Below are 25,271 nucleotides of genomic sequence, written 5' to 3' on the forward strand. Positions count from 1 at the left end.
TACAGATTGATTTTCTGATGGTTCTAATGGTGTTATTAGTTTTGAGATCCGGTTGTAATTCTTCCTATGGATGCACGAGGAGGCAAAGTGTGTCTACCTATGCCTCCATCTTAACTGGAAGCATCCTGTTCCTTTGTGTTTTAACTAAATCAATGCTTTATGATAAAAAGTTCATATAGTACTTAGTCACATTTTGCCTTTTAGTATCTCTTCTGTTTGTTGTCTTGTGTATATAGCTCTTCATTTATATTATCTTTGATATACAACCAGATTTGTTTGTTAGCATTTTGCAAATAGAAACCTGTCACTTTAACAAAGATTTACTGAGTATCAGCTATCTATTAGGCACTGTTCTAGGACTTACAGTTAATGCACAGAACAAGGTGACTAGCCCCTGCTTTCATGAAGCTGGCAGTCTGGTCAAGGAGGAAAACAAACAAAAATAAATAAATGAATGTCCGTGAGAAAAGGTGATTTGCAGTTTAAGACACGCTAATATAATAAAGAATGACTAACTAGATAACTAACAAAAAAAAAGGCAGTATTCCAGCAGCTGAAAGAGGAAACATCCCTAGCTCCTGTTATACCACGTAGGCATTAACTTAGCACGTTCAAGAAACAGAAAAAGCAGAGTGGCTGAAGCTTTGTGGATGAGACGAAGTAAGAGAGGCAGGTAGGGGCCAAATTATGTGATGCCTTGTAAACTGTGATAAAGATTTCAGATATTTTATATTAAGTGTGATAGGAGCCCATTAGAGGAGTTTAACCCTGATGGTGGGGTAAGGGATAAAGTAATATGATCTAAGTTTTTCCAAGTTCACTCCAACTGATATGATACAATGGACTTGGAGGCAGTAGGAATGTAAGCAGGTAGACCAGTTAGGAGACTACTACAGTATCAGGGCACAGTAAAATGGCACTGTGGACTATCATCCTTTAGCAGCTAAACTGAGAAAAATGAATGGATAAGAGCTCCAATAAATACAAATGGACCTTCAGTTTGGAAATATCTGCCACTTGAAGATGGAAATTCTATATCTTCCACTGGACCCACCACTTCTTAAGTGATAGGATAGGGAAGGTACTGATGGGGCAAGGAGGTGATTGAATGAAAGATAACTTACACTTTTGTTACAAAGAGACAGGAACTCTCCATTGTTTTCAAGTAATTGAGCTCTAGAAGAAAAATGGCGATATTAAAAGTATCCTCGTTCTGTCCCCCTTGGCTTCACCTTTTCTTGAGGTTCTGAAATTCTGATTCCTTTGCAGACTTTAGGCCTCCAGGGATGTGCTTCCACTTGTCATTTCACCTTTGAACCCAACAGTAGATACATTCGTCCCCTTGATTTCTCATAGCAAAGCTGAAACAGGCTAGCATTTTCAGGAAACTTGTATTAATGGCTTGTTAAAGTTCCTTTTCAAGATTTTTATTATTTATTGTTGGTTAAAACTGGTCTCCACTTTCAACATTAGTTTTAATCAAGACAATCAAAGACATCACATACCTTTAGCAATGAATATCTTATCAGTATGACTGGGTAGAATCCAGGGAACAAATCTGCCAACAACTAATGATAACTGGTTTCAAGCTAGAAGGGGACAGAAGGTGAAGAAATCTGAGATGGATGCTAACCATGTTCTCTATCCTCATGGTGAAGCATTTTGAATTCACATTTATTGGCTTCCTGTTCCTCTAGCTTTTTGACTTACTGTTTATCTTCTGGGACTCCACAGATTGATCTAAAAAACTGTCTTATCTCAGACCCAAAGCAAAGCAGAATACCTTGAACTAAAATTTGTTCTTCCTCAAAATTTCCAGGCCCTCTTCAGGTTCTCCCACTCAGTTTCTCCTTCCTGGTTACAAGGCCAGCAGAGGTGATTGACGTACTAAAGCAGGTCACCATTCCTTTGTTTGTTTGGGTAAGAAATTCAGCTCATTTCTGGAACTCTTTTCATTTCACTCACTTGCAAATGTAAGATCATCAGCAAAGCAGGGAAATGGCCTCTCATAGCAGAGACCAATAATTAATACTTACATAATTATCAGAATCACTTTCATCTAATCAGTGGGAAGAGCATTAGTTACTGGACAAACATTTAGTTACTGCCCTGATCTGTCCCAGATGAGGGATTTCCAGAAGTTTTCAGTGCTAAAACTGGGGCAGTCCCTGGGATAGTCCCTGGCAAAGGAGGCTGTTGGTCACTGTATTTCCAAGCACTGATGAGGGCAGAGTTGAAATGTCACCACACTATGAAGAAGGAGCAGTAACAACAGCAATGCTTACTCTCCTCCTCTGTCAGGTGAGAGGTGTAGGGCATTGTGAGAGCTGGACACCAGCCAGGTTAAGGTTTCAAAGTTACTCTTCTACCATAGCAGACCTGCTGGAACTCTGTTTAACCTTCAGTTTTAAATCATGAATGGGATAGGGAATGTAGATTTTTCAGCACAGAGAGAGAAAAAAGAAAAGAGGGGGTTAGGGAGGAAAAGGAGTAAGAGGGACAGGGATGGAGAAAGGGGCTAAACTAGACTGAATTATTTAGATAGTAAATCTAAAATATTTCTCTTTTATGAAATTAGCTAGATGTCTGCTGAAGTATTTTGCTTCACAAACCATGGAAGCCCCTACTCTTTGAAAATTATTCTTTGTATCAAACTAAACTTCAAATGCAATGTTAGAATTTATCACTTCGTTATAGAAAATATGCTACTAAATACAAAACCCTTTTAAACCTAGTTTCATGCAATCACAATAGCTTCAGATTGACACCTGATGACTAACAATGTTCAGTAGGGCCTCTATTGTTGTCTCTTTGACCTGCAGAGCTCCTGTGAACTTCATGTTAAGTTTTAGTTAATTATTTCTTTACTAAGTTTTATTTAACAAATACTGATACCTACTATGTATCTGGTAATGTTCTAAGCACAAGTGTTATATCCCCTCCTCTCAGGAGTTCACTTTTCCAATATCTTATCATTAATTTATTTCTATCTCCCCCACCCACCCTGACAAACAACAAACAAGAGGGACAAATAAGCAACAACAATAAATGTAAGAAAATAAAACAAAACAAATGTATCCTTTATGTGTAGAAAACCGTATGATCTATACGATTTACAGGTAGATAATTCTGCATCACACCCGCAGTGATAAACACAACTCTGCTGGAAGGAGCATGCTGGAAGTGACTCAGAGTCACATCACATGTAGAGTGATTCGTCACATCTCCACAGTGGTTCAGGGGAGGGAAATGTATCTTCAGCACCTATGGGGGATGAGACTTATTTGAACTTTTATCAGGTACAGTCATTAAAGAACTAGGCTTCCCTGATGTCTGAGTGACTTCCTGAGAGGAAACAAATGCTTTGAGAAGGAGCAAATACTTCTAAATTAATATCTCCATGTACAACAACAGGGGACGTCAGCCAATGACAGAATGATTATCAACATCTGCATTTGGGATCGAATGTGTTTTGAATCCAGTTTCCCAGGAACAGACCTGAGACTCCGAGATCTGCACGCAAGAGGTACTTGGAGCATGCCCTCAGGAGCTCACACTCTGTCAGGTGAGAGAAGCAAGAATGGTCAGAGGGAAAGTTGAACAGGATGTGGTTGCAAAGGAGTCCCCAGCCAACCCTAGGGGTAGGTCCTGGAGGTATAATGGTCCCGATTTGAGTGAGGGAATGGGGCCAGGGATTTTTGTCCCCTTATGGACCAGTCATTAAGTGTGGGCCGACTCTTTACAGGGAGCATAACCTAGGCCAAGGCAGCTTCCCTTCCCTCAGGAGGAACTCAGTGGCAAGCTGTCAGCAGCCAAACTCCCGGCTACAGAGAACACGTGCTTCAGTCCTAAAGGAGGAATTTAGGGGAGACAGCCATAAAATCTAAAACATCCGCAGAAAGCCAAGATACCTGGCAGCTTGTTTGATGAAAGTCATATCTCACATGCAATGTCAGACCACCACAAACCAGGTCAGACTCAGAATGGCGTTCTGGAATGATAAAGTCCTATAACCACTCTGTCACTGCATCCCTTCTTCTCATGCCCTCTGTCATAGACCTGGTCCAGATCAGTTTCTCAATTCTCAGTGGACTTATTCTGATAGTATTCTGTCTTCCCACACCTCCTACACACTTTGGTGTGATTTATTTTTCTGAAATATAAAAGCCAATCACCTGCCTAATAACTACCAATATGGCATCATTCCCTAACAATTTAAGGCCATCCACAGTAGCATCACAAATTAGCGCTGTATCCTCACCTCTCACAAGTTAAGTCCCCTCATGTATTCTATGCTCTGGAGAAACCAGGATAGTCACTGCATCCCTCACATTCACACACAATTATACCTTTGGGTCTTATCTCACTTGGTACCCCATTTCCCTGATACCACATTCCACATGTCAAATCCTATCTCCTATTTCTCTTCCCTTCCATTGCCTTAATGAACAATTCAGGTCAAAAGCCACTAGGTAGAGCCAAGAAATGGTGTCAGGGTGGAGAGGTCTGATACAGGGTGTCAGAAGCCAAGCAGACAAAGGAGTGCCCCCCCCCCCCGCCCCCCGGTGCAGGGAGAGACATCCTGGCTTGGGTCTTAAAGTCCAAAAATGGTAAGAGTGATGTCCACACAGGAAGGCAGTGGCCCAACCTGAGGAGTCAAAGAACAAGCCAGGTGAGGAGGATACGTGTGTGTGCATGCGTGTAGAGGCAGCACTGCCCAATGCGTGGTTTTCAAGCTTAAGTGAGGGGTGGAGGACCTCTTCATGGGGGGAAACTCACCATGGAGTAGTTGCAGCCCAAGCATGGACTTCTGTGTGGGGGAGTCACCCCACGGAAGGTGTCAGAGCATGAACAGGAAGAGAAGAGAGTCTGCACTGGAAGGTGCATTGTCCAGGATATTGGAGCAAGAGTGGAGCAAACGGGGCAGGACAGCACAGTCCAGACCTAAGAGCCGGGGCACAGCAGTGTGAAGACGAATTCTGCACAAGGGAGCGAGCCTGGTACGGGGCCGAACCCAAGCAGGGGAAGAAGAACTTCAGAACAAGGATCATCCAGGCCTGGGAGATTAAAACCTATGTAAGGTATCGGAGATTTTTGGAGGGGATCACTTTCCCCCATAGGGTGTCAGAAAATCTGGGATGGGCTGTAGAAAGTGCCAGGGCAGACTGGGCAGCCAAATACGGAGTTTCAGAGACTGAGTGGGGGGCAGCGTGGCGACAGTGTCAGAACTGCTGCAGGCAGAGGGAATCGGTGCTGGCGGAGGCTCACAGTGGTGATGAGGCACTGGTTACATCCAGGGGAGATGGGGAAGGAAATGGGGAAACAGTTATTTTTCACATTGTTCCTTGATGCATGTTGACACAACTTGATTCATAAGCTGGTTTTCAAATTCTAGTCATTTTTGCTCCTTGTCAACCTCCCAGCTGGGGGAGAGGTGGGAATCAAAGTAAAAAGAGAACAAAAGTTGCCTGTCGTGGCAGACTCTGTGGATGAACCCAGCACTGATCTGACTTCCCTCAAACTTGTCTTTCTGCATGCTGAGAAAAGCTTAAAATGGACATTTCCTAGATTCTCATACAGGCAGGTTTCCTCATGATTGAGAATCCACCCAGGTAGTTTCATACCAGACTTTGAATCAGAACTGAGTCACACGAGGAGGGAGGCAGGGCATGAGGTGTCTCTCTTGCTGGTGTGGGTCCTGACAGAGGTAGTGTGCAGGAGGCAGCAGCTGGGGGCCCGTGGGATGGATCTGTGGTTCATCTCCTCCTGATCACAGCAGAGACAGCAGCATCCTCGCAGCTCAGTGCTGGAGTCTACTTTGGGAGTTGTTCCTGGAAGTTCAGCCTCCACTCCCCTTCAGCAATCCAAATGACTGTAAGCTGCTTGTACCCCTGAATATACCACAGTCATCCAAGGATGCTAGAGTCTCTTTTCAAAGACATTGACAAGTCCTAACATTCTATCATCTCTATGAACCTTATATTAGTCATTTTGTTGTCATTTATAATTATGATAAAAAGTTCTAAATGAAAGGATAGAGATAAGCAGTTGTGAGTTTTTAAATTATCCATTGCACTATTATTCCTTTCCTTGGTAAACACACATGCCCTAGAGGAAAAAGAAAAATTAGATATTTAAAAAAGAAGATGCAATCTACTTCTTTGAGAATACTGCAAGACAAGTACAAATCTTTTTAGCTACCCATGGGTTTTTCTAAATTTATTTTTACAGTATTTTTTCCATTGCCATTGAGCTCCCTTACACCCTCCCCTGCAATCACCACACTGTTGTCCATGTCCATGAGTCCTTTTACCCTTTTGCTTGATCCCTGTTCCCCTTAATCCCCACCCCGCCCACCGGCTGTCATCCTGCTCCCTCTCTATGAGTCTGTCTCTATCTTGAAATAACAAACTGTTAGTTCAGTTTGTTCATTAGATTCCACATATGAGTGAAATCATGTGGTATTTCTCTGACTGGCTTATTTCACTTAGCATAAATAACGAAATTCAAAGAATAGGAGTGAATATAGATAGAAGCCTACAACTCAGAAAGGAGATGAAACAAGTTACAGCTAAGATTAATTAAAACAGCAAAGGACATAAGGAGTCTTTCAATCTGCCAATCCCAGACTACTTTAAACAAATAAGTCACATATTTCTACCTACTTCCCAGAGGTTACAATATAGGATAACTTAGAAGAATTTAAATTGCTATTGTAATACTTATTTTCTAATATGTTTTGATAATATAAAGCTTGAAAAATAATAACTGAAACAAATTTGGATAGCAGTTTATTTGGCTCTCCTTACTCTCTCTCCTGCAACCTGCTGTGGGAGAGGGGCACCCTATACCTATGTCTCCACCATTTTCAAAAAGAAAAAAAGTCTTGCTTTTAAGCTAAGCACTAATTTAAAGATTTTGCAGGCAACATGAAAGAGAAAACTTTCTTTTGCTTGTTTCAAACTTGTTTTACAACATTTTAAACAGCCACAGTGTTTTTGCTCCAGGATATTTAAGCTTTGGTACAAACTAGTTCTTCAGATAAAAAAGTTTGAAATGTAATTTTGCTATTTGGAGCGCCTACCATAAGTACTACAATTAAAAAGATTTTTCATATTTTGGAGGCCTTGTGTTTCTCATGGAAACCGCTTGATTAGTGCATATCCAACTTTATTTTAACAGCACATATGGCACATAGATTATCCATCCCAGTTTTCTTGGGAAGTTCTTTGAAAGGAGCAGTAGGAGAGTTGTCAATCCCCAAATGGCCAGTGGGTTTCATATGTAGCAAATTTGGCTAGCAAAAATGCCAACTTAAGTTCAACAACACTGGACCACAAGTGCCTGAGGATATTTTTTAAAGATTAGTAAACCAGAGGTTTGCTTTTGACCTCGATCTTTATATAGAGTTAACACTTTTTCATCAAATAAAGGGAGCTTCAATTTGAAGAAATCCATTTTTACAAGTGTTAAAAATTTATTAATCAGATAACCATTTAATGCCTACTCTCTGCAAAACACTGGTCTGTGCTCTCTAGGATACACAGAGTCTATTAGGAGAAATGCTCTAGTTAGATATTTTAGTTATTGAATTAAAATACTTAAAAATAACCATAATATCAAGATCAAAATGCATGATGGGGTGCAACAGGAATCCCAAAGAGGGAGAAATTACTGCCAGTTGGAAAGATCAGGCTTAATAAACGACAGAGCGTTTAACCTGCAATGTGAAGGGTGGGTACTACTTTTATGATTAGAAAAGAAAAAGGAAAGAAAACGCAGAAAGAAAGGCACACCCAGCTTTTATATGAGAATAGGGGCTGATGAAAGGATGACATCATTAATTAAGACGGGTAGGAGAAGAAACATATTTTAAAAAGTGGGCACAACCCTTTGACTACCTTCTTTATCTGTTTCACAGTATTAGTGCTGAGTATTAGTCATATATTTTACTATGCTTTCTTCAGAATATTGTCATCATCCACTTAACAAGTAGTAAGACCATGAACTTGATGTAAAGGCACTTCTTGTGGAAATGTGATTGGTGAAACCCCAGTCTCCCATGCCCCACCCCAGCCCTCCTCCAAGGGAGTGGAATCACAGAGTGGTGAATGTACAGTGTAGCTAATGGGCACAGAAAGAAATTTAATTTTAGTGGAGCCCTGAGTGTGTGAAGGCATGGAGTAGGGAGTAAAGTGACAGAGCTGACTGAGTTCCAGTATGAATCAGGCTTTAAGTCAATCCTGTGTCTACCATCTGTTTTGTAAATAAGGTTTTATTGGACACAGCCATGCTCATTTGCTTATACATTGTCTGTGGCCACTTTTGTGCTACCATAGCAGACTCGAGTAGTTGAGACAGAAGCCATGTGGCCCACAAGACTAAAATAGTTACTGCCTGGCCTTTAATGAAAAGGTGAGAAACTGAGAGCACTTAAAACTGTTTTCAAAATAGATAAAATTTACTATTATTTTATTTCTTTTTATCTTATGTTCAATGAAATATTAAAGCCTAGATTGCTTTAAAACTGTAAATTTAACAGTAAATTGGAAGAATGACACTCTTAACAGCAGGAAGGTAAAAGAATTTCCATGCCTCAGAAGAACACATGTATTCTGAAGGTAAGAATGTCTGGAAGAAAACTGGAGACTGTGCCCGCATGCTAGGACTGTGGGTGGGAAGGCTTGGAAGAAGCAGTACAGGGAAAATCTTGCTGTTGGAATAGGGCCCCAGAAGGTCTTGACAATAGTCAGACTGCATTTTCAAACCAAAGTCTTTAATCCAATCCATTGGGTTCACCCCAAGGAAGAAGTAAATCTGGTTATAGTAATAGATATTAATGTGAACTAGGTAAAAACAAAAGGAAGCATTACTAAATTACAGAGTGTGTCATATATAGAAACTAAGGAGAGGAGTATAATATAACTTATGGATGAGACTAGAGTCTAATTGGAAAACTCCAAGTCCCAATTTCAAAGTCCCAGGAAAAAAAGATTTTATTGTATTGATCTAGTTTGGATCCGTTGTCCAGCCTTGTTCACAGCTCAAGTTCATAGGCACGGACATGTAACCAAAACATGGCAGACAGGGCCCAACCCGTGGTGGTGAGAGGATATTTCCTAGGGATAGAGTGCTAGGAAGATACCTCAAAATATATCTTCCACAAGAAATGTAGCCCCTATTTTATAAAGCAAGTCCTCAAAGGAGCAAGATTCACTTTCAAAAATTCTACTTACACCCAAATTCTTTTGGATACTTCAGTTCCATAGAGTGTAATATCTGTTTTGTTTATATTGATTGTATTCTCATCTCCTCCCTGTCCAAAAGATTTTTCCCTTACATGAAGCTCAATTAGACAAAGAAAAGGCTGATAATGACTTTTATAAATTAATTTTTAACTATTGTAGTCACCGTTTTGATTGATAATCAAACCAACTACTAAAGAGAAGTAAAATTCAGTGCATGGTTCAACACAAGCCTCTGATTTTGCAACTCTGACCTTGACAAATTTGCATTTTAAAGGCATTTATTAATAATTTCCCTTCTATGGCAAATATTGAATATGAACCAAGGGAGCAAAGTAGGCATAGACATCAATATGTAAAGAACACTGCAGATAAATTCATTACACCTTGAGGTGATTAGTTTAAAACTCATTGAATTTCTGGTCTTTGAATTAATGCCTTTTGGTTCATACATGCTATAGTACATGAAGAATCATGTGGCAGTAAAAAAAACATAAGCTAACAAAGTTGATACCTTCACCATTCATCATATCCTTGACCCTTCTGATAAAATTGTTTTCCACCCTGAATCGACAGTCCAAACAGGGGGACTTCAGATAGAATTTTAAACTGCAATCGTGTTAGACAGTGTCATAACACAATACCAAACTCACATCAAACAAATAATTTCTCTTTTCCCTGATGCAGACTTAAGAAGTGTATCATCTCCTTTAACTAGCCATTTTTCTTACGAGACCATCTTGTAGGAAATAAAGTACATTGACATTCTTCATACATTACCGTATGCTGGGATTTAAACTGAAAGCAAGTTGTTCCATAGGGAAACACGGCTGAAAAAAAAACAGATTTCTTGCTGTGGCTTAATAAGAAAGTTAACAGTGCATACTAAAAATGTATATGTGTATAAAGCAAATTTCCAGGAATATGACCAAAGATTTAAAACCACCCGTCTGCTGCAACTACAAGCCGGTAGTTCCATTTCCAGCACGTGACTGGGACAGCCCTGCGATGGTGTTCGCACTGACGGCTCACTCTTTGGTCAGACCTCTGCTAGCGAAACAGGTATTTACTAATCTTGATCCTAATGCTTCAGGAAAATGTTTTGGATTTGGGGGTGGGGTGGTGTTTTCCCTCTTTCTCTCTCTGTCTTTCTAACTTTGTGGACTTAGTTGGCCCAATATTTATACACATGTCTCTGAAATATTTATCTGTGAGTGCATATATGTACATTACATCCCATGTATTGGCCTTAGGACCTGTCTCAGGTAAAGACATCTTCCTTTTATTTTACCTGTGCTTTTGATGTTTGTATTCTCTTGAAATTAAACTTTTATTTTTTTCCAACCTTCTCTGTAGGGCTCTGTGTTTGGAGCGTTCATAGAAATGATATTATCTGATACACCTTTAGTCTCTGGGAAAGATTTATGTCTCCTGGATAAGAAAAATAAGGCACGGAGACTCAAGACTTAACCAGAACACTGCACAGGAGAAAACTGAATTTGGGTCTCCTGATACATGCCCAGGGCAGTTTGTTGTCCACTGTGCGCGGCCATGGCTCTGCAGGGTCTTCCCCTCAAAGCACCGCGTCTATGCGGAAATCCTCTCTACACAGTTCTCTGCTACTACAATCTACTCCTTCCTGACCTATTCCTACCTCATCCTTTAGAAATCACCTCTCCATTAGGTTATTCGATTCAAATGTTTTCCATCTGTTTCCTGCTAAAAACCTGATTGGCATGGCTACAACCCTCCAACTCTCCCAACTTTCAAGCCCACCTCCCATTTCTACCAGGCGCCGTCTCAACTACTCTTTCCCTTGCTCCATTTAAAGTACACTCTCCTATTTCTTGCTCTAGACAAAATAAGTTCTTCAAGTTTTCCTCATAAAAAAGAAAACAGTATGGAAAAATTCACATGAATTTATGCATTACTTCACACGAAATATGCATAAATATTTAATGTATTACTTTTCCTTCTATTCCATCTCCAAGTGGACCTACAGTATTTGCATATTTGCCTTAATGTCAAAGAGTAAACATCCAATGGGAGAATGCCGGGCACCTGTTGCAGGTGGCCTAGGGGCAGCTGTCTTTGACCCTGTAGGCTCAAAATTCTGAGTGAAGGGCAGGGAGTGTTGCTAGAGCAGAATTTCAAAGCTAGCTTTAAAGCATCTAACTCAAACCCTACCTTGAATCTGGTTGGTGATAGAAGCATCTAATATAAAAATTAGTAGGTAATACATTAATATGAAACAAAAGCAAAAGAATGTGATTTAGTGGAAAGTTTCAAGAGTTTCCTCTATAGAAAGTTTCTATATAGGATGCTTGTGTGAGATCTCCAACTCTAAGCACATGGGCAGTTTGCTTAACAACAACAAAATCCTCAATAAGAAAATATAATCAAGTACTTTTCAATGAACATATTCTTTGTTATTCCAGGTAATTACTTATTATCTTCTTATTTAATATGAGTGCAAGAAATCTTATGTGAGGTCTTAACTAAATAAAATAGAAAATTTTAAAATACGACCATTTAAAATTTTCCTTTGGACTTTTAAAAAAAGACACATTAAAAAGGATTGTAGATTGGATTGTCTGTACGTTATCAAATAATAACCCAAATAAAAATATGCCTCCAGACATGTACAGATGGCTGTTTTATAATGAAACTTAAGAAATGATGAAATATGGCTGGCCTTTAGGTTTCCTGGATAAAGTCTATTACAGGATGATTAAGCATCTGAGGATCCAGAGGATATATAACAAGTGTTATCACCAAAGTAATGTTGGATAAAGTCTTGAGCCTAGCAGAAACAAGAAAGCAGCCTGGAGCCTTGGCAACCTTCTGTCTGGCCTGTGGCACTGCTATCTACCGCAGTATCTAGTCTGTACAGAAACCTTATTTTAATTTCACTTGCGATCCATATGTTTCTGCTGACCTTTCCTTGCAAAGATGACTTTTTCCCCACATTTTGCTATTTTTTGCTTTTAAGCATGTGGGTATTTTTTAAAATTCTTTTGGTTTTATTGAAGTGACATTTCTCTAGCTAAGACAAACAAAGCTTCTAACATAAGGATAGTAATTAAAAGAGTTTGATAGTATCTTAAATGTATACATGAGTTAAAGATTATGCAGACTGTGCATTCAATAGTCTGACACTAGCACCTATGCTTCTGATGTCATATTTATTTAATCCAATAGATAAATCATCTTTAGCTTCATTCTTATCAAAATTAACTCAAGTTCATTTTATTTGATTTTTGGGTTTATTTTTAATGTGCTTATAGCAGTATTAAAAAAAACAAATGGATACATTACTCATTTTTAATCCTTACAGAAAGTGAGTTTTCTCATTACAATTTAAAATATATCATATTCATCAAGAAGACATGCCTGGAATGTGACTTGATATAAAAGAAGCCTTTAACCTAACCCACTGAAATATACGAAATACAGCTGAAGAGTAAGTGTCACAGATGGGCTGCATGAAGTCAAAGAACACAGTGCTGTCAGCATACTTTCACCACCACCCAGAGATGGAGGCGACACGGCCTGCTAGCACGGATGTCCTGGTGGCCTGGCAAACACAGACTTAGAGTGTGCTGGGGGCCATCAGCTGTCATTATTTGATGAGATCAGCCTTTAATACCATCCCACAAGGGTGCCTTCATTGCATTTCTACCAAGCAATTTGAATTTCCATGGAAATATATTTTATAGGGAAGAGGATGTGCAAATCGGGTGATATCAGTATTTTAGTTCATTTGGCAGTTGTACTTCTCACTGAAAATTAATAAACAAATTGTCACACTGAGTTATAAAAATAGGTACCTATAACAAAATTATTATCTCTTACTTCCATAGCTCTGCTAATAGTTAAGCAATTTCTGTAGTTTGTTTGTTTTTTTACCACTCTTTCCCAAATCCTTCCTCCTAACACTGCCAACTGTAAAGTGTTATCCATCCTATTCTCAGGGCAATTATAAAAATAAAATGGAAGAATAAAAATAAAAATGCTTGTATTAAATATAATATCTGTATAATTTTATAATTGAAATTAGTGCCTTGTACATTGTAGGTACTCAGTAAATCCTTTGGACATATTTATGTCACCTTGTTCTACAAAGTAGAGTTAAGGTGAGTCAACAAAAGATTATTTAGGAATTTTATCTCTTTACATTTTTCTAAGTAGAATTGACTGTTTCTTTTAATCTGATTCTTTTAACTTAAACATAAAGGACAAATGTAACCATCCCTATAATGTACTTATCCTTCACTCACTTCCCCTTCTCTTTATGTGCTCTGTGTGTGTTTATGCTTGGAGTCAAACATTTATTTCTCTCCTCACTCTGGGTTGATTTTTCTTCCCATCTTTCATGAAGCATTGTCATAATAGTATTAGTTAAGCTTTATTGAGTACTACACTAAGTATTTTTATATATTATCTTATTTAATATTCAAAACCACCCTAAGATATTTATTGAGCGTTTGGTCCTTTTTTCTTCCATTCATTTACCAAGGAGAGAACTAAAGTTCATAAAATTTAAGCAACATGGCCAAGATCACAGAGTTCACAGGTGGGGAAGCTGAATCTGGCTGGATATGTTTGACTTTATGGCACTCTACTGATTGTCCTTATTTATTTTTTACTTTTATAAAATAATATACTTCTCATCCCACTCCTAAACCTTGATAGGAGAAACACAATGGATAAATCTATTTTCAAATACATTAGCAGCATCTTCTGGAATTATCTCTATATTTCTAATACTATGTAAAAACAGTTAACATAATTATTGTGATATGTCTAGATTTTTCAATAAATGACTACATGCTGTAAAAGGTAGGATTTAACTCCCTTACACCACTGCCTCACATGCTGACCTTTCCCTCCCCCTTCTTCCCAAAAGATCTATATTACTGGCAATACATAACTATACAGCCTTCTTTACGGGCTGTTTCCCCAGAGAACAGTCCTACAATCTCCTAACTGAAGAATATAAATTGAGCTTCCAGGATTCTGGATATTGAGAACCCCGTGGAAAAGGATTCTTTGAATCTCATTTTTCAGAAGTTAGACTTTCACGTTTTCTTCATTTTTATTATGATATCTCCATAACCACTCTTAACTGGATCTGGTATCTCCAAGAGCAGAATATCTTTGGTTCAACCAGTTACCTCCAGGCTTCTGCATGGGGAGAAGTGAGAGTAAGGAGGAATGGAGACTCCTCCTTATAACTGTGTCCACCTGTTCTCCTACGACGTTCAGCCCCACCCTGCATTCTCACCTCCAGGAGCACCTTGGGGTTTCAATTTCCAGGATTCAGTAGTTTTAGTCAGCTTATTAGGAGGCTTTGATTTCAGCCTTCCTAGACCTTCCAAGTCAGTTACCATTCATCCATCTGCTTGGCAGCTTCTAAAACTATCCGTTTTCCAAAAATATCCTGGAATGTTAAGTGAGCAATTAAGAAGTGAGGTCTTATACTTTGATTTAGCAAGCCAGATCAACCAATGAGAACTCATTTGTCCACAGTGTTTTCATTATCCTGGCCTTCTCCAAAGCTATTTAAGGGATGAGAATGTTGTTTGAGGGAGGATATTACAGATTGTTGAATTTCCATTTGAGTCTATGATTAAATAAACATGTGAAAATTACTTGTAAGAACCATAACTTCCATCACTCTTAATTCACATGGAATCTAGCTTGTCTGCTACATACAATCCCTCCCCTGAACTATGTATGCTTTGTATTGGTACATCCCCTATGCCTGACATACAATTGGTGCTCAATGTCTGTTGAAAGAATAAACACAAAGACCCATCTCTCACATAGAGATTTAGTTCACCAAGAAAGTTTTAGCATTTATTGTCATTGTTATTTTCAAATACAGCTATATCGTATCAACACTGGCTTGATAATTATGGAGAGCACAGTAATTCCTTATTCATAAGTATTGCAAGAACATAAATCTTTCTTAAAATATTCCACCTAATGTCTATTTTGGGTAGAAATGAGAAATTCAATTGGAATATCTATATATATTTTCCCAATTGTATATATATACTATATATACATCACATCTATGAGATGTATATGTTTCACATTTGAATCTCCTCTGCAAACTGAGATGTTCAAGAATTTAGTATTATTTCCTTTGTTATGACTACTAAATTTCAACTGGAATAGAAAGTCCCTGAAGTAATTAAGCAACCTCCATCAGTTCCAGAGGCTCCCACTCCCTTTTGCATGAAGCACCTACAACCAGAGGGGCTTTTCAGTACCAAGGTATTTAAAATATACAAAGGTGTTTAAACTATATGAAAGGAGTGGAGGAAGGACAGATAGGTTCTGGTTCTCAGTGCCATCTTTGCATGTGGCATGTGCCAACCAGCTTCAGTTCACAAAGAGGGAAGGGATGGAGAATGAGCTCAGGAGGAAGGACACTGGGAATGAAAAATGCCAAGAAAAACTCGATTCGTAACTCAAAAATATTATCCCACCTTCTCCAACTGGAACCCCATGGGGTTGATCTACTTCAGTTTTTACTTTAATACATCCCTGCCCAAACTTCTTCCTCATTCTCACTCACCTCCCACGAGCTCTCTGCAACCCTTCCCACATCCCCCAGTGGTTCATTTCTCCAGGCCCAGGCTGTTTGTTTGTCTCACAGTTGTCCAGCTGCCAACAGGGTGGGATAACCAGGCTGAGCAAAGCAGTCCCGATAATGTCACTCTTGGCAGCGGGAGAGATTTGCAACAGTAACACACATTGCATCCTCCTCACATTCCGGACACTCCCAGGAATTGTGGGGCCCACTTATACAGAACTGGCTCTCTGCTTCACTCATCTGGCAGCCAAGATCCATAAACTAAATCTGGTTTGCAGCAACAGTGGTGGTAACAACAATATCAAACTGGTTTGGGCCATTCCACAGATGTAAAATTTGTTTTTTATTGGCTTTGACAAATACTCCTGTAAGCAGTGTTTCTGGAGACCACCAACAGCCATTATTTTTACTGAGAACTTGAGTTTTTATGACTCATAACAACAATAACAACTGACATACAGTGAACTGTTTTTTGAGCTTACACTAAATAGCTTACATAAACAATCTCCTTCAATCCTCATCACAATCTCATTTTCACTGGACAGATAAAGAAGCAGAATTTTAAAGAGAGTAGTCACATTACTTGCCTAAAGTCACACAACTTGTAAATACTGAGTTTACAAAGAATCATACCAGAACCTTAACTCTTAACCACTATCATATGTGGCAGATACCAGCCAGCAGTATCCATCTCTGCTGTGGATGCTCATCGAAACATGAGAAAAACATACACAGAGACAACCAGGTCCTGTGGGGAAATAGGGACAGAACGGCCACTCTCTCTAGTGGATAGTGCGCCGTTTCCATTCCCAAGCAAATTTTTACTGAGAATACAGACCTCGTTTGTGGATCCACAGTCTGACAGAAAAGATCAAAAGAAGTAGGTGACTTACAAAGGTGCAGACAGAACCCCCACTATGATTCTGGGCAGAGGTTGGGGTTTTATCTAACAGGGCTCAAAGGGCTAGTCTTGGTTTCCTGTCTGTGCCTTCAAATTCTAATCTAATAACATCCTGCAGCAAACAGATCTCACAGGATCTTGCATATTCTATGTCCCAGGCCTGATTATCCTGGGGGTCTGCCGTTTGTGGTCTAGGCTGCACCGCCCCTGCTATTTCCGCAGGCCTGAGTTAACAGAGAAGACAAAGGCAGCCAGGAAACTTGGATTTCTCACATCTAAGAACAAGGACTCAGGCTTTGACAAAGCCGAGGGGGCAGGGGTTGATGTCCATCACCCCTTCATTTCCACAGCCCCGAGTCTATTCCCAGAAGCCTCCACATGATCATGCCTGTCTTAGGCGATTCCCTCCATGGGAAATCTTACCCGTCATTGGCTAACTGATCAAGCTTAGGAGGTCAGGCACAGAACAGGCAGTGTTCATGCCAGGGAAATAAGTTTTGTCTCCTTAGTGGCTCCTGGTCCGGAGGTCTCTCACTCAGCCTAAGTCACAGGGGGTTACAGCTTCCTGAGGACAGGAAGGGCAGTCCCCAACAATCATATTCAGCCAACCAAATGAATATAAGAATTTTAAGTAATCTGCAACTTAAAAGATAGTACATGAAAATTAAATGTCTTAGAAAAAAAGAAATTCAGACTCATATTAACTGTTCTAGGTAAAAACAATTTTTATTTTTCAATTAAAATACTAGCACAGATATACAATGAACATAAAAATGTGTTTGAAGAAAGCAACCATGAATATATCCATGTTTTAACTTTAGGAACATTCATAACTCTCACAATGGTGAAACCAAATAACCAAAAGAAGACCCTAAATAAAAAACATTGATCCAATTTCATTTCTGCCTCTATTCCTTTAAAAAAATAACACATTTCTTCTGGTACCTGTATATAAAACATTACTATGGAAATACACATATTTTTATCTTTATATTATGAGAAGACAGCCCGAGATACCTGAACCATCACGACACTAGGATCAGAAACTATATTTAGTGCAAATTCAACCACTAACCAGCTATTAGAACATAAAATAAAAAAGCTGGACTGAATAAACCTGCAGGTTCTTCCCAGCTAGAACATTCTATGATTTCAGTTATGCAGCTCAAATTATGAATATTCCTTTTTAAAACTAGCAGATCCAGATGGAGAATTTGAAGGAGAAAAGTGTAATAGGAAATTAAAATTAATTAAGGATCAATCACTACAGACAAGCCCAAATTTCCATATACCTAAAGTTAAGTAATCCAGTCCTCTCAACTCTTATATCCTATAAATGCAGTTGAAAATGACTCAGTAGCCCTAGCTGGTATGGCTCAGTGGATTGAGTGCTGGCCTGTTAACCAAAGAGTTGCTGGTTCAATTTTCAATCAGGGCACATGCCTGGGTTGCTGACCAGCTCCCCAGTGAGGGGCGCGAGAGAGGCAACCACACATTGATTTTTCTATCCCTCTCTCCCTTCCTTCCCCCTTTTCTAAAAATAAATAAATAAAATCTTAAAAAATACTTCTGTTAAAAAAATAAAATTACCAAATAATAGCATTTTTACACCATAAGCAGGCTTTATCTTAAGTACTACTCCATCTCTTTGTTTCAGTGCTTATTATTTTCTGTTTTCACCTCAAACATAATTTGCTTGAGGAACACTTCTCTAACTCCCTCTGGAGAAAGAGAAATGTACCCTTTATGTGTCCTGGTACTCTGTGCATTTCCTCACAGAGACTTTTTATAATTTATTTTATTTGTTTATGAATTAACTGTTCTTCCAATAATACCATAAACTCAAACTGAGAATCTATCTCTTTTACTCATCAGCACTCTGGCACAAGGTAGTTGCTCCATTAATGTTAACTTAAATTTTCTCTAGTCCAATTTCCTCACTGTACAGATGAGAAGCTGGAGCTCCTGAACAAGAACACCAAACCACTAGTAAAGAGCTCTTTTTACCAAACGATGCTGTCTCTTAAATTTTGAAGTACATATTATGTGTTTTCAGAAACTTTAAGTAGAGGTAGGAATGTTAATAACTAATTTTAAAATACAAATATGATAAGACACATGGAATTTAAAAAAGCCTTGCCCTAGATCAGCAACTTTCAACTGGTGTGCCGCAAGAATTTTTAAAACATGTAACACCTCACTAATTAGTCAGGGGCACTGACCTGTTTTCCCTTAGACTGTCAAATTAAAAAATGATAATAGTTGAAAATAAAATGACAATAGTCATCCAGTGTAAAGGAATCAAAATTACATCTCTTTTTTGTCAGATTGAAATATGTGTGTGTGTGTGTGTGTGTGTGTGTGTGTGTGTATTTGGTGTGCTGAAGAATTTTAGTAATTAGTTTAAGTGTGCCATGAGATTAAATAAAAAGTTGAAAATTGCTGCCATAGATAAATGCTAACAAAAGAACTTTAAATTGCAGCTGAGTGTGATCACAGATGTGATTAAAGAAGTGGCAGGTGATTCCTCAGCTTTTAAATCTGATCACCACAGTGATCAGTTCAAATACATAACATTGGGGAGGGGGAAGCAGAGAGCTATGACACTTCAAAGGAAAGAGAAAGTTTGAAATACTTTTTGTTTTTTTTCCATTACCATTTATCTCCCTTTTACCTTCTTCTACCTCCACGCACCCACCTCCCCACTGAGATCACAACAGTGTTATCCAGGTTCATGAGTCCTTTTTCTTTTTAGCTCAATCCACCCCCAGCCCCACCCCCAGCCCCACCCCCAGGGTTGTCAGCCTGCTCTCTATCTATGAGCCTGATTTGCTTGTTAGTTCAGTTTGCTCATTAGATTACAATATGAGTAAAATCAAGTGGTATTTGTTTTCTCTGACTGGTGTATTTCACATAGCATAATGTTCTTCAGGTCCATCCATACTGTCAGAAGGGTAAAATTTTCTTCTTTTTATGGCCAGGTAGTATTCCATTGTGTAAATGTACCACAGTTGTTTTATCCACTCATCTACCAATGGACAGTTGGGCTGCTTCCAACTCTTGGCTATTGTAAACAATGCTGCAATGAATATAAGCATGCTTATATTCTTTTTGAATCAGTGTTCAGGTCTCTTCAGATAAGTTCACAGAAGTGGAATTGCTGAACCATAAGGCAGTTCCATTTTTAATTTTTTTGAGGTAACTCTATATTGCTTTCCACAGTGGCTGCATCAATCTGCATTCCCACCAACACTGCACTAGGGTTCCCCTTTCTCCACATTCTTGATAGCACTTGTTGTTAACTTATTGATGGTAGCCATTCTGACAGGTGTTTGGTGATATCTCATTATAGTTTTAATTTGCATTTTCCTGATGATTAATGACACTGAACTCCACTCACAATCTAGCATTCATATATACATGTAGCTAACCACACAACTGATAACAACCAATAATTCATAATCTGTACATTAATGTAAGGCAAAGTGAAGAAAATGATTAAGGAGCTAGGTTATGTATTGCTAGTTTTGAGGCTTTCTCTTTTCTTATTAGCAAACTGTTGAAAAGCCACCTCTTTCTAATGCTTTTGAGAGGAAAAATAAACATACATTTCCCATGTAACCTCCCAGTTATTTTGTTATAAAAATGTGTCCTATGACACCCTTAAATATACAAATCCCAAGCTCACTAGACTATACCAGCAAGTCTGCATGAAAAGCAAAGGGCTCATATTAACATAGAACAAGTGTGCATTCCACATTAGTTATATATATTTAGAATATTATCAAACATTTTATCTATTACAATTTAGATGTTATTAATAAAACTCACAACAATAAAAATAGGACACTTCTGCACATTGGTAAGCAAACCAATATAGGAAATAGAGTAGATAATATATTTTTAAATTGGATCTTTAAAAGTATAAAATATGTCATTTTAAAATATATGTAGTTTCTACAATGTAAAATAAAACTGGAGGAGACAAGAGAGATCCTTTACATTGTTTTAAGGAAAAGGAAATTATCAGAATTATTAAGTAATGAAAACTGAAAGAACTCCTCAACCAATGCTTCTGCAGAAGATTGTTTAAACCTCTAATAACCAAAGAAAATAGGGAGAGGGGTATATTGCTCTTCAAAACTCTGCTGTTCCACGTCACCTAATTCGACCTTCTGTTCTCTATTAGTCTCCAACCCTGAGTGAATTCTTTCTCCTCTGTCCCTCTGCATTACCTTCCCCACAGCTAGGCTGGGTCTAATTCTTCTTTTTGTAGATTAAGAAAAATATATCACATGAAAGGTACTGCTACCATTTCACTCATCTTATAAAACGCTCTGGTTCTAAGATTTTCCTCGAAACTTCTCTTAAAGAATGAGAAATCCTTAGAATAACAAGTGACCACTTCTTCACCAGGCGTACGAATGGAAAGAAATAATAACCCAAGAGAGAAAAAGTGATTAAAAAAAAAACAACTGCCTATAGCGGTGTTTGGAGAAAAATTATGTAAATATTTATGCAAAGACAGCTTTGCAGAACACGTCGAGCTGCATCAGAACTGCTTGTTCCAGTGCACACAGGCAGCCTCACAGTTGGATCAACAGCCTGAAAAGCAGATGTGCCAATTTCCTGTATTTGATTATGATGATTCCTAATTATGCCAAAGCTGTGGCAATGTCCTTCCCTAGAATGACTCTTAATTTTGTTTTGCTAAACCACACACACAACCTGTTATGGACGTGTAATTCATTGTCACGTTAAGTCTATGAAATACTCATTTGTTTGTGTAATGGTTCTGAGGACAATGGCTCACATGGAGGCTGTTTTCTTTTTAAATCTGGCATTCTCAAGCACGTAGGGGAGAAAAGAAAGAAAATATGCACAGCGAAAGAACCATGCTGTTCAACACCAGTGAGGCTTAGGCTTTTCCACCAAGGGTCTACAAATGAAAAGAATACCATTATATGGTTGATCCTGAAAGGGCAGTTTCCTTGCTTTACTTGTGTTTACAATTACAATGTCATTATCAACAAAAAACTCAGCACCATTAATAATTAGACAGGGACTGTAAGCCATAGCAAAGAGATAATACCTACATCATACATCAACATTAACAAATAGCTTGGCCACTAATGTGCTTAAACCTAATCGTATGATAGGTTTGAGAGAGAAAAGTAAAATACAACTGATTCAATAGTCATAGAAGCTTCCATCTGATATTTGAACTTCTTTGGCACATAGACCTAAAGAAACATTTGCTAATCTGAACTTTAATAGAAACACTCTTTTGCCATTCTGACCCCACAATTGATACTCATAGTCAGTTTATAATGTAAATTGTGTTTTCACTTATAATCCTTTATTTACACTGCACAACAATACTCTGAGGTCAATATTGTTATTATCCTTATTTATAGTTGTGAAGTCAGTACAGAAAGGTTAAATCATGTGTTTAATGTATGCAGTAGAACAAGTACTTAAACTACAACTGGTACATAAATAAAAATTATTTATGAAGTATTTATTTGTTAACTAGCTTTACTCTTATGAAAAGTGACGTAGGCAAAGCATGAGCTTGGTCCCTTTCCATCTCAAACTTTTAACACACCCACCGTGACTGTGTCTGTCTCCCTCCAGGAATCTAGTGGCCTCCTGCTTCCCTCTGTATGGGAAACCAACACCGCTCCTCTGCCTCAGGTTCTGGACCTTTCTCTCCAGGCTTCTCTCAATTTCTACTTACTTTCCTCTTTACAAACCTAATCCAGGTTCACTCACTATGAAAACACTTTGGTGACTTAATTACGATTTGCACTGTAACATAAGTTTGATGAAGAGAGTCTTTGTCTGTTTTCTTTATTCTGCTTTTCCAGTAGGACCCTGAGTGGCACTGGGAATACTGTAAGTCTCAGTAAATATTTGTGAAGTGAATATGGTTGTAGTCCATCCTTAAATTCATAAAGGAACTAGCTAACTGTCTTGATACGGGTTCCCCAAAAGCAGAGCTTCAGACAAGGACTTAGATTGTGGTAGTTTATATGGAACATGGTCCCTGGAAGCAGAAATGATAGAGTAGGGTTAATGATTAGGGAAGGAGAAAAAGGTTTCATAATGAAGGATGATTTGTAGGTGATAGTTGTTCAACACACCCTCCACTCCTGGCCCCCACCTCTTAACTATGTACAGCACACTTATAGAACTGTCCCCTTAAGAAATAGGAGGCTGGAGCATTTATCTGTGGGCACTACTGATTGAGGGCCATCCTGGGAACATTAATATGCCCCTATTTCTAAGAAGCACAAGTAGGTTTCCACAACTTTAGAGAAGATCCTGAGGAAGAAAGTAGGAAGACACAGGGTAGTGATGCTATCAATATGAGGTGAGTTGGAGCTTCCACGTAACTAAATGTGGTATAACAGCTAAAATTAGTGGGGCAGAGAGGGTGTGGTACAAAGAACCAAAGCATTTGTTCCACCAACACAAAAGAAAATAGATATTTATTCTTCTAATTTCAGAAACTAGAAGAATTTCTGGAATTTTGAAAAACTATGAAGAATACCATGTTCTGATGACTGTATTAACTAAATATCTGAAACATTGCAACTTCTCTCTCAGTTATCCAACACACTTGAAAGGCACTTAGAAAGCAGTTCAAACTTAAAAAGATGCTACAAGTTGAATAGTAAGATTCTTAAACCATATGCTCAGATAGAAAAAGAATTCCAGATCATATTGTTAAATTCACTTACTCGAAGACCAAAAGAGCCCTTTTAGAAGGAATTCCCATATTATTTAAATAAGAAAAAGATTGTTTCAGCCCTGGCTGGTGTAGCTCAGTGGATTGAGCACAGGCCTGTGAACCAAAAGGTTGCTGGTTCGATTCCCAGTCAGGGCACATGCCCAGGCTGTGGAACAGATGCCCAGTAGGGGATGTGTGAGACACAGCCACACACGATGTTTCTCTCCCTCTCTCCTTCCCTTCCCCTCTCTATATAACTAAAAATAAATAAAATTTTAAAAAGAAAGATTGTTTCAAGCTGAAATATACACTCAGGACCAATGGCCTTACCAGATTTTAAGAAAACCATGGAGGCTTAAAATAGATTTATATTGGCCAAGCAACTACTATATGCATAGCTATTAGATATTAAAATGTTTGCATGCTGAACACATCATGATGTCAGAGAGTCAAAGTACCTACTATAAAGAAACCAACACCAAGCTAGGAAAATAAATCACTTGAGATCATAATGAGCATTACAGTCAATGCATTATACTTGCTAATAAAAGGTGAGGCAAACAATGCTATAAGCTCATTGTAAAAAGTAGCTTCATAAAGAAGATCAAATTGGGAGTTGGCCCAGAAGGTGAAAGGGATGAGGATTCGGTAAACAGAGGATAGCTTTCCAGGCAGGAAAATGCTGGCACAGAAATGATAAAGAGGAAGAATATATCCCTGGGGCACAAGATAAATTATTTTCAGAAAATAAAAGTAAATTTTGAGAAATAATGAAAGAAGATAAGATAGGAAAGGTAGACAAGTCATTTTTAAGAGAACTGTAAATTACCAACACTACAATTTGAACTCTTAAGCTCTGAACAGTGGATAGCCATTGAAGATCTGGGACATATGATGGAGAGAGGATTAATGTGTTGTTTTCAGAACACCAAAACAATGATGGCTGAAGGGAAAATGGGTATTTTGTAGTCCATCTTCAATATCCCTGGCCCTGACTAAATTAAAGGTATAGAAGAATGTCTCTAAATGTGAGAAGCTCATGTAAAATCCCTCTGGAAAAATATACAATCTCTTAGGCCTCAAATCAGTATTCCATATGCCATGGAAGATCTGTAGTCCAAGTTAAAGAGGACTTGAGAAGACAAAACAAACTGATCAAAACTAAGAAAAACATGAGAAAATAAAAGAGAGCCACAGGGATGTCAACAGTAACGTTAAAATAACTGCTTGAAACGTTAAAGGAAATAAAACTGATAATTAGTGAACTTGAAAGTGAGTCAGAGGAAAACATTCAGAGAAACTATAGGGAGACAAAAGTATGGAAAATAGAGAAAAACATGTTAAAGACACAGAAGATTCACTAAAGAAAAATCTAACATGTATAACTGGAGAATCAAGAAGGCAGGAAGAAAAACAATTGAGAAGGATGAATTGAAATGATAGAAGCCAAATTACTGCCAGTTGGAATTTGCCACTGAGGGAAAATATCTTCCAAAAACTAAGAAGAAATAAAATTATTTTTAGACAAATATAAATGAGAATTTGTTGATTTCAAACAAATATTGGAGGAAATTCTGAAGTGTATTCTTCAAGCTGGGGAACTACGATCCTAAATAGAAATGCAGAGATTCAAAAAGAACATAAAAGAAAAAATGGTAATTGTGTGTGCAATTCTATGTAAATACTAATGTTTAAGAAATAATAATAATGTCTTGTAAACTTTAAAATTTCCTAAGAAATAAAATAAATGGCAATGATGGCATACAATTGGGAGGGAGATTA

General features: G+C 38.3%; 1 long non-coding RNA gene across 1 annotated transcript; it reads left to right on the forward strand.

Moving 5' to 3' along the window:
• The first annotated feature begins 1,818 nt into the window (after positions 1-1,818).
• LOC123831352 lies at positions 1,819-10,215 on the forward strand. The gene is made up of 3 exons (XR_006787888.1): positions 1,819-1,920; positions 3,415-3,565; positions 10,155-10,215. It is a non-coding gene; the product is annotated as an uncharacterized LOC123831352 (long non-coding RNA).
• Positions 10,216-25,271: the final 15,056 nt, after the last annotated feature.

This window comes from Phyllostomus hastatus, unplaced genomic scaffold, assembly GCF_019186645.2.
Source record: "Phyllostomus hastatus isolate PE091 unplaced genomic scaffold, TTU_PhHast_1.1 phas_scaffold_1674, whole genome shotgun sequence".
Classification (NCBI taxonomy): domain Eukaryota; kingdom Metazoa; phylum Chordata; class Mammalia; order Chiroptera; family Phyllostomidae; genus Phyllostomus; species Phyllostomus hastatus.